Source organism: Podarcis raffonei, chromosome 1 (genome assembly GCF_027172205.1).
Source record: "Podarcis raffonei isolate rPodRaf1 chromosome 1, rPodRaf1.pri, whole genome shotgun sequence".
Lineage (NCBI taxonomy): Eukaryota > Metazoa > Chordata > Lepidosauria > Squamata > Lacertidae > Podarcis > Podarcis raffonei.
The window spans coordinates 43,286,674-43,298,719 of record NC_070602.1 but is presented as its reverse complement, the minus strand read 5'-3'; the positions used below and the strand labels follow the sequence as shown (position 1 = coordinate 43,298,719).

Here is a 12,046-nt window from a genome sequence, read left to right as displayed (position 1 = left end):
AGAAAAAGAAAATTTGGGTTGCCATTCTCCCATGCATTCATCTAGTGAGAGAGAGTGATAACTGTCAACCTACAGTTCAGCTGGCAGGAAGTGAATTTGGAGAGACGTTGCCGAGCCCACTTAGGCAGGGCAGTGTAAAGACATCCAAGACTCCACTTCTCCTCTGCTGGAAAAAAGCTTTCAAGTGGGTAGTGGAAAACACCCAGATACTTTTATCCAACTTTATACATTTATAGATTTCTATCCAAGGACCTGAAATAATTTCTGTCAATTCAGCTTAACACCACCTTTCCATATTTACTTACTGTTGCATAAGACTACTGTAATTTTCTGACTCCTGATTCTTTGACTGCAACCACAAGAATGTTTTCCCCTGTGTAAGAAAAGATTGAGAGCTTTTAAAAATCATACATCAGTCAAGCAATATCATAAAAAGCTAACTTTCATGGGTGGTGTCTTTATTTTGGAAGGGGTTATTTATAATTATTGGTTTTAGAACTGCATGAGAAGGGAGTTGTCAGCAAAACTACTAAGTTTCTTAGTAAAAACTCCAAATGGTATGCTCTCATCTGAACCAAGAACAGTAAGCCCGCAACTAACCTGGGGGTTATGTTCCAGGAATTGTGCCTAAAGTCAAAACCATGTATAGTCAAAACACATTGGGTGCAATTGCCAAAGTCTTTTTTCCTGGATGTGCACCTCCGTTTACTTATTTTTATTATTTTGCCAAGTGGTAAAGCTTAATGTGCACAAGTTAAATGTGTGTAGGTTGCAGGCTTAATGTATAACATAAACACTATTCCTAGGATGCTAGGCAGCAAACGGCTTTCATATTATCCAAAGAAGGGTTAAACCAACACTTACCTTTTGCTTTATGGCTGCATAAATTATAACCAGGAACTCTTGCCTTTAGCTTTCTGATAATTTTCTTATTCTGACTGCCAATCAAGATGGTGCATGCATGGACCTAGGCACACAACAGGAAAGGAACTCAAGTTCAGGCCACAGAAAAAAAATGTATCACATGTTGCTCTTCTTATCCAAAGATACTGGGTTTCCTAGTATTGAAAAAAGTCTCCACCCAGGGCTTTTCTTCCAGGAAAAGAGGCGCTGGAACTTGTTGAGCTTTTCTTAGGGGAGTGCCCAGCCAAAGTTGGTGACCATTTTGGGGGGGGGGGGGCTCTCTTCTTTGCCCGCTCACCCCACTGCTGCTGCGCCGCACTGGAGACTGTGCCACTCATGGAGTGCAGTGCCACCTGCAGCCTCTGGTGCGCAGCCCTGAGCAACGTGCCCCTGTGCTGCAATGCTACAGAGGTGCTGGAACGCACCAAAGAGGTGCCAGAACCCATATAAATCATGATGACAATGCACAGCCTGCTAGTATAACAGACAATGTCCTTTCAAGATGAGGCATAAATTATCTCCTAAGTTTTGTCTTAAGGAATAAATAGAAGTGCTCATTGTAATCAATGGGATTATGTAGATGCAATGCTAACTATGCCACAGGAAGCTGACTTGCACACTCCTGTTCTCATCCTGCCCCTGGCAAATGTGACACAACTAGAAGCTTCTAATCATGATTAGTGGCAAACCATGATTTACAACAGTCTCTAAAACCCAACAAGTATGCACACCACTTCTGAAATGTACAGCATCTGAAAGGTACAGGCGAATCCCAAACACTTGGGGACATGTGCACAGGAGCTACCAATTGATATTGCCTTCCTGGTACCTTTCCGCTGTTTGCTTGGAGTTACAATTCCTTCTTTGGACCTTGTCTTTATTGCTCCATACAGTGGTAGCGGGCTGTGTAAAGCATGAAAGAGCTCTTATCTTCAAGCCAATGCATTTAACATCAGGGTATAATTCATCAAGATCATATTTGCCTAGCCTTCACTGAGCAGTCAGAAATGCAATACTCAAATGAATGCATTTTTCATTCAGAGCCTCTGCATTTCTTCAACAGCTTATAACAGTGCAGTCATAACTAAAGAAGCACAAAGGGTTACATTTCCCTCCTATTACTATCTAATCAAGTAATATGCAATTCTCGGGGAAAGAATGGAGTGTTTCAAATAGAGAAGATCAGAAAATCTGCAGTTTCTAATTAAATTTCAAAGGGAAGGACTACACTCGGTTCTTAACAATGCAAAGCTGACAAGTCTAGCAGTAGAATGATGGATCACCTGTGAGCAGGGGTGCTCATCATACAATTAAACACACACATATACCCGGTACACACAAACAGCAGCATTCTGGTGCTTATTCACTTTCTGCAATACACAATATTTTTAAAGGCAAAGAAGTGTGAGCACCTTTAGAAATTTCTAGCCATTTAAGATGTTCTTTAAATTCTCATAGCATCTTGCACTCTGAAATTTCATTTTAAAAATCAAACCACATTAACTACTCAAGAATTTTTTTAAGCATATTTAAATTCTCTGACAATTCTCATGATAAATTACAGTAACTGAAATGCTGAGCTACTTAACTAATAAGAAAGTAGGAAGGGGAGAGTGGGAGAACTTGGCTGCTATACATACTACTTTCAGTTCTAGTCACCTCTCCACATATCTGAGAGTATTTTCATAACAAAATAATGCAAGATTTTCCAGTGACATGATGGAATTATACCCAACTCACATGAAAACCCGTGGAAGGTGAAGATGCAAGTCAAGGTATTGAAACTGTAATGCAAGATTTAAAAATAGGTTTGTGTTTTTTGAAATCACTGCTACATTCACAAAGCAGGTTGTCTATTCACCCAATCAATAATATAAATCCCCTTCATCCTGAACAGCAACAATGAAATGTTTAATGTATTAATCATGATGCTAACATGGTATTATGTAAAGCTTGGAGGAAGGGGGTGCCCAGGACTATTTTGTGATGCAAATCAATTTCCCAGAACAGTGGTTCTTCATTTACAGAATTTTGTCATTAATAAGACTAAGGCCAAAAAAGAATCTGAAGCTCTATCTCCCTACTCCATTCAGCAAAATATAAACTGGAAGCTATGTTTTAAAATAATCACTTTGCACTGAGCAGAGCAGGGGAATAGGACACAGTTTAGTCAGCAGCTATAATGATTCTTGTACCAAGCAGTTTTATTCTGCTTTCTTAAAATAGTAAATAAAACCAATGAAGTGAATGATAGTAAAATGTAATTACTTATAGCAGGTACTTTGGCAGTACTCAACAGTAAAGGGCTGTTACAGGAATTGAAATTTCTGTACTTCATCTAATTTAAAGCAAGATTTAATAATGGAACAGCACCGCTGAGACTCAAGTGCAATGGCTGCAATATCAGTATAACGTAATATTCCATTCTTCTAGATTCAGGTAGGTAGCTGTGTTAGTCTGACGCAGTCAAAATATATATTAAAAAATTGTCCAGTAGCACCTTAGAGACCAACTAAGTTTGTTCTTAGTATAAGCTTTCATGTGCATGCACACTTCTTCAGATACCTGTTCAAAGGTTGTACTTTCCTCAGAAAGTTTGTGGTGTCACTTATGTAGCTAGGAGCACTGATGGCATACAGTTTCAGAACAGAATCCATATATCCAGAAGTGTGCATGCACATGAAAGCTTATACCAAGAACAAACTCAGTTGGTCTCTAAGGTGCTACTGGACAATTTTTTTATTTATATATATATATATATATTTCGTAATATCTCATTGCCTTGGATCAAGGCCCAATCTCAACACAGCAACCACCAGCTCTGCAAAATGGTGTCTGTGTCATGCCAGCAAAGATGACAAGAAGATGGAGATAGATTTGGAAGAGATCAGCAGTTTTAGAATTTTAGTCCCATTAGTGTCAGAAAGGCCATAAAAATGCATTGCTTTGCTTTATAAAATGAATTAGCAATTATCTATCAAATAAGGCAGTTTCAAAGCTGGAATTAATTTTTTCCAGGGGAAATGTCTATATCACTAACACCCAGGTTTTTGGGTTGCCAAAATAACAGTTTTTAGTGCTTTCATCTTTTCCATGTATTTCCCAGTGTCCTTGCCAGAAGCTGGGGTGTGTACAGTGGTGCCTCGCAAGACGAAAAGAATCCGTTCCACGATTCTTTTCGTCTAGCGGTTTTTTCATCTTGCAAAGCAACCCCATTAGCGGCTAAGCAGATTAGCGCTATTAGCGGCTATTAAAGGCTTAGCGGCTTGGCCGCTAAAAGGCGCTTAGCGGCTTAGAAAAAGGGGGGGAAGCGGGGGGGAAATGGCGAGACTCGCAAGACGTTTTCGTCTTGCGAAGCAAGCCCATAGGGAAATTCGTCTTGCGAAGCGCATCGCAAACGGAAAACCCTTTCGTCTAGCAGGTTTTCTGTCTTGCGAGGCATTCGTCTTGCGGGGCACCACTGTTATTTGTGTTGAGTGCTGGAGCCCAAGGTGACACCCAATTCCAGGCACCCCAGAGCGCAGTGCGGACCAGGGCTGTGCTTGCAGGGCGCCAAGCTGCTGCATCCTCCACAGCCGCCGGAGGGCAGCTGAGAAGGATGCAACTGGCACGAGCTGGCCCCATGAGCGGTGCTGGGCCCACAGCGCACCTGAGCCATGGTGTCTTGGGCGCCTGCAGGCACCATGACGCCCCAAAAAGCACTGTGGGACTGGCCTCTGCCCACTGCCTCCCTCTCAATTACCGTATTTTTTGCTCTATAAGATTTACTTTATACCTCCTAAAAAGTAAGGGGAAATGTGTGTGCGTCTTATGGAGCAAATGCAGGCTGCGCAGCTATCCCAGAAGCCAGAACAGCAAGAGGGATTGTTGCTTTCACTACGCAGCGATCCCTCTTGCTGTTCTGGCTTCTGAGATTCAGAATATTTTTTTTCTTGTTTTCCTCCTCCAAAAACTAGGTGCGTCTTGTGGTCTGGTGTGTCTTATAGAGTGAAAAATACGATACCCTCCAGCTGAGGGGGAAGCATTGGGCAGACTTCCTGCAGGCTCTGCGCTGCTTGAAAGAGCAACGCGGGCCTGCAGGACGCCTGAGCGGAACGTAACACCTCAGGCGCTGGGATTCTGGCTTTGTGCCCTGCTCACCCTGCCCGCTATGCACGGCGCCCAAGTGGCTAGCTACGCCACTGGCCTGAAGGCACTTGGGGGACCTTCAAACAGTGGCACCCAACTGGCTACTCTCCCCGTCCACCCTTCTCTTGGGAAAGGCAGGTGGAGTACGTTGTGCACCACTGTGAGAAAGGCTTGCATGCCTTGGCCACATTACCCTCAGGCCCTTCCCTTGGGAGGGTGCTTGATTTGTTGCTTGAAGATTTGGGACATTTTCAAGCAGTGACAGCAACCTGGCATTCTTTCCACTAGTTCTTCCCTTGGGAAAGCCTTGAAAGGGGCTTGGCTCATAGAGAAGGGGGCTAGCAACTACAGTTTTTTACTCTGCCAGTAAAGCTCGCCAAAAATGATAGACCCTTACTTGGGGCAGTTTGAATTAGACCTCCATTTCTTCACATCTGTCTCTTTTCCATTCAAAGACATTTTGGCAGCTGTATAAATAGCATCTCCTAAGTATGCAATTAAAAAATATATATTTCTGCAGTATCTGCTTCAATAAGATGCAGCTGCTCTTTGTCTATATAGCAATGGATACAGTGCATACAAATTAATACATTCAGAATGCACTCCAGCCATCTGCTGAAGCTCACCAGCAATTCTACATAAGATCTGCCAGCTTGTTCATAGTGTATGTTTTAATGTTTTTTCCAAAGCTAGTCATAATTTATTACTTCATTGCAGATGGGCTCCTATTTCTTGACTTCTTTAAGAAAACAGCTGATCTTGCTTCTATGTGTTACTTATTAAACAGAATTGTAAGAAGCAAATAAGACCCAGGGTTGTTTTTCTTAAAAAAAAAAAGCAAAATTCACAGAAAAAGTAAATAATAATGGAAAGAAATATGTCCACTTATACAAGTATGGAAACAGGACAGCGAAAGCCTTCCTGATCCCCACAAAAACATATGGCTTGTTCTATTTCTGATACACACAGGCACATGAAAGCTGTGTAGTGCAAGACAAGGGAAAATGGGAGCTGAATCAACAAGAGATACAGCTCTCACAGGAGCCAACTCCTGGGGGCTTCGGACCCCACAATAAAATATTTGAGGGGGCCGGGGCCCCACAAAGTTGATGGGCATCGGCATTCAAATAGAGTGTGGGAAATGCGTCATGTGATCGATTATGTGGGGCGGGGCTTACCTGGTCCCCACGATATTTTATTCAAGTTGGCACCCCTGTCAGCTCAAGAAAAATAAGGGGACACATAATCGGCCCTGCGCAGTAACGACGAACTCCAGCCTTCCCTCGAAAAACACAGGAGCTACAGAGGACCCCCCTGGAAAATGCGCACCGACCCCCAACCCACTTCTCAACACTGGAAAGAAGGCAGGCGATGCTTTCGCCACTGGGACGCCCAGTGAGGCCCAAGTACCCGCAGCAATGCCGCGTCAACCCCACCAGCTCGAGAACTAGTGTGCCTTGTCTCTCTCTTTCTTGGCCGCTGCAGAGCGCCGGGTGCCTGGAGCACCTCGCCCGGGCAGGGCCTCACCAGCAAGCCCTCGCTCCCTGCCAGCTTTGGGGAGGAAGGGGAGAGGGGAAAGGAGGGGTCGCCCTGGCTTGGCCACCGAGGCCACGCAGCGATTCTCGACCCCCTCGTTCCAGGCGTAGCCCGCTTACAAGTTTGCGGCTCTGGAGGCAGAGAAAAGCGAGCTGCTTCCACCCTCACAAACCCCGGACGAGGAGGAAGAAAGAGGCCCCTTATGAGGTAAAAGGCCAGAACTGAGGTAATAAGAATAAGCTCCGGACACCAGAACTTGTCTCTCTCCAGCGGCACAGAACCGGGACGGGCACGTAAAGAGAGAGCAGATTCCGACCGGCTCAACGGGCGGGCTTCGTCAAGTGAGCTCCAGGCTCAAGGCTGGTTTTTTCTGTCCAACGGGCCCTCGTGCCCACGAACCTTCCCCACGGAAGCCCGAGCCCGCCGTGTCTTACCTCAGTTAAGGCCCCAGGGCCGCAGCCCACGGCGCTCTCCTTCCTTCCCCCTCACTCCGCCATCTTCCCCTCCTTACTTCGAGCGCCCAATGGGAGGCCGGCGCAGGGCGACGCAGCGGCCGTTCTACAGAACGCGGGTCCCACCGAGTGGGCCGCTCTCCTGTCACTCACTTCTCCGCTTTGGGTTGCCATTGGGTAGGCTTTCCCCAAACGGCTGGACACTGAGAGGCGATTGGCCAACCGCGATGTGGTATACGCCTTCCTCCTCGCGAGTCCTATCGCCGCGTTGAAGAAGTGGGACGGCCGGGAGGCGGGGGTTACGTGTTCGGTGTACTCAGTCGTGCAGGACGCCTCCTAAAGGAAGGAAGGGGTTGTGCGCTGTGGCGGGAATGCGCAAATTGGAAATTGTACTTTTGTTTATTCTGTTACATTTCCCCCCGCAGCTGCTCCTCCTCCTCCTCGCTCAGTAGGATGCTCGTGCCTGCTGCCACTAATTTGCTCAAGTGAGCGCGTCCAAATTGAATGGGGAATGTAGAGCTGGATCTTTCAGTGTACAATAGGCGATCTTACTTGATGGGCCGATAGGGAACTATAACCGGGCTTCAATCCTAAACACACCAGGCCCACCCACAAGGCAAGGTGCTGCAACCGCCTCAGGCACAGAGACAGGCAGGCAGATTCCTCCCGTTTCTGGTCTAGATCTTCACTCACCCCTTCTTCACTGGCAGGGAGGGAGGGTGCCATTTTGTGGTTTGCCAAAATGTCATGGGTTGGCCCTGCCACTTACAAGCTAGAGTTCTTTCAGCTTTAGTTCTGGGAGTCCTGCAAATTACACGGGGGAGAATAAGCATTATATAAAGGGTGGTACATTCACGCCAGCCCTACTTAGGAAAGAGCTTCCTCAGTAGAAATCAGACTGCTTAGCTTTTTGCTCTGGCAGGTTGGGAATGCTTCTCTGAGACACAGTTGGAACAGCTGCACAGAAAATGTAGACCAAAATCCTCATCAAAACTCAGATCACACTTGTCTCCACAGACTGAATCTTGCACTTCCTCGTTCCACCATTATGCAAAAATAGATCTCAAAAAGAAACCCTCTGGGTTTTCAGAAGGGATTTGTCACCCACTACGATCAATAACTTGTGTAGGAATCATATATTCACATGGGATCTGTACCTCAGATTCTCCATTTTTGCTCTGTGAATTGTTAGCTCTCCCTTTTATTCTGGTGTGACCAGTGGGTACAGCTATGATCTGACAGTAATTTTCGGGGGGGGGCACTATAAAAATCCTGAAGTCCCATGTTTGGGCTCCATGATAGCACCCTGAAAGCTTAGTTTCATAATGGTGTGGGTACTGTGACTATACTTTAGGGGGAATATCCTTTAGGAAGCTATCTAGAGACCTGAACAAGTTTTAAGATTGTTGTTCTGGTTGTTGCACCATAACAGAAGAGGTGTTAGCTATATGGGACAATTTTCTGTTGTCTCCTAGTCACAGAATCATAGAACTGTCAAGTTGGAAGGGACCACGAGGGTCATCTAGTCTGAGCCCTGCAATACAGGAATATTTTTGCCCAATGTGGGGCTCAAACCCACAACCCTGAGATTAAGAGTCTCATGCTCTACCAACTGAGTCAGTACTAATTTAGTAGGTTTATTATGTTTGGATAACATAGCACACCAAAAGGTATGTCATGTTATACATTCATATTTTGTGTATGGGTGATAACCAACGTTCATCATAATCTTGAGTTGGATCCATCATTTCAATTAACTTACTCTGTCTTTTAGGTGGGATCAAGGCAAACTGAAATTAATATTAGGGAAGCTTCACATTTACAATTATGTATTTTTAATATATAGATTAATACTAACATATATAACAATGGCTTGAGTGTTGTTTTTCTGACAAGACATGCCAGGAAATGAAGAGTTGCAGTAACTCCATATTGATATTAGACTTTTTACAGTGCTTTAATGTATTCTTTTTTGTAGACAAATGGGAATTTGCATCCACCATAACATGAGAATCAACCTTTAGTCCCTTTAGTTAGGAACATGTTAAATGAGTCTTCAGGTTTCTACACTCTACAGTGAATTGTACAGCTACTGAAACCTAAGCAGAACCCATCAAGTTGAGAAGTTTATACAGTGGTACCTCGCAAGACGAATGCCTCGCAAGACGGAAAACTCGCAAGAAGAAAGAGTTTTCCGTTTTTTGAGGTGCTTCGCCAGACGAATTTCCCTATGGGCTTGCTTCGCAAGAAGAAAGCCCATAGGGAAATCTCTGGGGACCTCTTTTAAAATGCTGGCGGTCGGGAGCAAAGACTTTCGCCCCCCGCCGGCCTTCAGAAGAGGTCCAGGACCTCTTCTGAAGGCCGGCGGGGGGCAAAGGTCTTTGCTCCCCCCCGCCTGCCTTCCCGGGACAGCGGAGACTTCTCCGCTGTCCCGGGTGATCTTAAAATGCTGGCGGGCAGCAGCGAAGCCTTCGCTCCCAACCCCCAGCATTTTAAAATCGCCCCGGGACAGCGGAGGCTTCACTGCTGCCCGCCAGCATTTTAAAATCGCCCCGGGACAGCGGAGAAGTCTCCGCTGTCCCGGGGGCTTTTAAAATGCTGGCGGTCGGCAGCAAAGCCCTCCTGTCCCCGGAGCTTGCGGGGCGGGAGGTGGGGAGAAGGGCTTTTCTTCCCACCGCCAGCCTTCAGAACAGCCTTCTGAAGGCTGGCGGTGGGAAGAAAAGCCCTTGTCCCCCCCCCCAGCGTTCAGAAGAGGTTGGGGGACAGATTGTCCCCGGACCTGGTCTGAAGGCGGTTTCCATAGGAACGCATTGATTGATTTTCAATTCATTCCTATGGGAAACCGTGCTTCGCAAGACAAAAAACTCGCAAGAAGAAAAAACTCGCGGAACGAATTAATTTCGTCTTGCGAGGTACCACTGTATGAGTTAAAATGCACAGCTGGACTAACAACAAGAGTTAAGAATACACATTGTTGTTGTTGTTTAGTCGTTTCCGACTCTTTGTGACCCCATGGACCAGAGCACGCCAGGCACTCCTGTCTTCCACTGCCTCCCGCAGTTTGGCAGACTCATGTTTGTAGCTTCGAAGACACTATCCAACCATCTCGTCCTCTGTCGTCCCCTTCTCCTTGTAGAATACACATTACCTGGCATGTATTTCATCTCCATTCCCCATTATTTCTAATTTTATTTGAAGTTTTAAAATCTGTTCTGTCTTAACATATTCTGAGTAAAAGGCAGGAAACTTCTATTTATTCCCACCATTAAACTGATAAATAGCTAAGCCACAGATATAAGGGCAATAGGACCACACTCTCCTGGCCTAAGAGAAAGCAGGAAATTCCAGTTGATATATATTGCTTGTAAAACATTCTAAATGCCTGCAGGTTGAAAATTCAAAGCCATTTAAAACCTGAGTAATGAAAACAAGAGGTGAGATCCAAAGTTGCATGAGCAAACATCTGCTTATGCAGCTGGGTTTCTCTTTGCTCTCCGAAATCTTTTGAAGGTTGCAGGAGCCTGCAGAGCAGGTTTTGTTTTGTTTTCCTTTCTTTTGTGCAGGGACGAAAAAGACAAGTCCTGTTGTGCTAGCAGGTGTATGTTGTGCAAGTGGGTTGACAGCACTGGATGTCACCCAATCTCTTAAAAACTAGATTAGTATATGAGAAAATAAAGTCTTTCAGCTGTAGCATTCTACAGGCACCTTGTGTTATTTAAAACCTCCATTCATTAACAGAACACAGTATGTTGAAGGATTTTATTCATGGATAGTTGATGAATATAATAGATCTGACAAGGCACACCTGTGGATTACCGCTATAGCCAAAGGAAGATTGCTTATTTTCAAATAAGCACATTTCAAACAATAAATCTAACAACTTGGTGTTACTTTCATTTTCATTCTCTTTATAAAATTCCTATGTTTACATTGTGATCAAAAATTCTAAAGTGTTTGTAAGCAATCACCTTTTAATCTTGTTCCCATCTTTATAATTTGTCTGAAGAAGGAATAGATTTTCTTCTGCAGTTTTTTTAAAATGTAGATAGTGTGCAATTCTTAAGGATCATTGAATTGTGTCGCATTTAAGTAAACTAGATTAACTTGCACTCAATACTTATAGAAATGCTGACATATAGCAGGGGTCAGGAGCATTTGAACACTGATTTTTACCAAAGTATTTTTCTGCATCTTGGAAGCCAACACTGCACAGTTAAAAATGGTTGTCAAAGTTCATTGATAATCAGTGCAACAGAATTGTTTACTAACAAGCAAAGACAATCCAGCCTGAAAAGATCATCATATTCATTGCTTTTGAGCCCTCCGTTCTGTATTGTGCTGCTTACATAAAAATTCACAATGTTACTTGATCCTTGTGTATGGTTAAAATAAAACTTTCAAAATATAATCTGAAGTAATAAAGGTACAGATGTGCTTAGAATTTTCCTAAAACCGTTAGTGTTCCCACATAATTTGTAGGGACACAGTACTACTCAAATCTGGACTTTGACATGCATGTTGGAGACGAAAGGTCCAGTTGGCATAATTGGTATGAAAAGCCTTCCACTATAAGCTGTACAACAAAAATTATGTATTGCAAACATTCACTGAAAAACAATAAAAGCACAAGAAAGAAATCTGAGTAATTTAAGTATAATGCAAATCAAAATAGTCTACCTAAACAAAGCTGGTGGCGGGGGGGGGGGCAGCAGAGAGGCAATCAACCCACAGACCATAGCAAGAAACAGCTTGCTATGAAATAGTTTCATTCAAGTACCCAATTACTATGTTTTCAGAACTGCAAGTTACTCTCTTGGCAAGCATCCCACATCTGTGGACAAATTCATAACATTTGACACACTTGCAAGACGAAGCTCCGAAGCCGTAATTCCGAAAACAAAACCATTGGCCTTGCATTACTTTGTGAAGTTAAGAGTGGCAAACATCTATATTTAAACAAAACCAAGGACAGAAGAAAACAGTTTGTTAACCAGACAAACCAAATAGAGAATACAAATACTACCAAG

At 44.1% G+C, this 12,046-nt stretch overlaps 1 long non-coding RNA gene across 2 annotated transcripts in view; it reads right to left on the bottom strand.

Annotated features, from left to right (window-relative positions):
- Positions 1-7,126, bottom strand: part of LOC128411104 (uncharacterized) — a 110,413-nt gene extending 103,287 nt beyond the window's left edge. The window contains exons 1-4 of one of the 2 annotated variants that reach the window (XR_008329687.1): positions 7,002-7,113; positions 2,644-2,687; positions 865-967; positions 306-373 (exon numbers count right to left, since the gene is read on the bottom strand). This is a non-coding gene — a long non-coding RNA (uncharacterized LOC128411104). Of the gene's footprint in view, positions 1-305; positions 374-864; positions 968-2,643; positions 2,688-7,001 lie in introns of both variants that reach the window. The other variant, XR_008329688.1, reaches the window with a different exon arrangement.
- Between the last annotated feature and the right edge of the window lie 4,920 nt (positions 7,127-12,046).